A 625-nucleotide genomic window follows, 5' to 3' on the forward strand; every position below is an offset into this window, starting at 1 on the left:
TACATTTTAATAATTGACATCCTTCAGCAAAAATCAACAGAAAGTTAAAAATTACCCCTTCAAAATAAAAGTTTTGTAAACACCCGTCACCTTTTTTCAAAAGTTATCTCCTCTGAGCGCGTTTGTGGTTTCAGCTTCAAACCCGCACGGGAGAGAGATTGAACCCTTCTGATTAAAAGTATAGAACAGAGTTTTGATTACTGCTCCGGTTTTGATTTCACGCGCCTTCAAAGAACCCCTGCGCAAAGTTACCTAAAAAATTTCATTTTTGCCTCTTTGAGCTGTAATTTGACCCCTTTAAAATGCTTCAAAGTGCAAGTTAAAGCTCTACTATGCAAAGCGAAAGCCATTTATCAACAACATCCAGAAACGCCGATCTGTAATTTGACCCCCTTACCATGCTTTAAAACTCACCAAATTTTACACACACATCATGACTGGCAAAAAGTGCCATCCAATAAAAAACCAAACCCTAAAAATTTAAATTGTGCTCTAGCGCCCCCTAGGAAAAAACCCAGACAAAACTGCATGTAACTTCTGTTAGAAATGTCGTAGAGACATGAAATAAAAACTTCTATGTTGGTCTGACTTAGACCAGGACTTGGCAGTGGCCAAAGGCAGACCC

The sequence above is a fragment of the Nerophis ophidion genome, linkage group LG23, assembly GCF_033978795.1.
Source record: "Nerophis ophidion isolate RoL-2023_Sa linkage group LG23, RoL_Noph_v1.0, whole genome shotgun sequence".
Classification (NCBI taxonomy): Eukaryota; Metazoa; Chordata; class Actinopteri; order Syngnathiformes; family Syngnathidae; genus Nerophis; species Nerophis ophidion.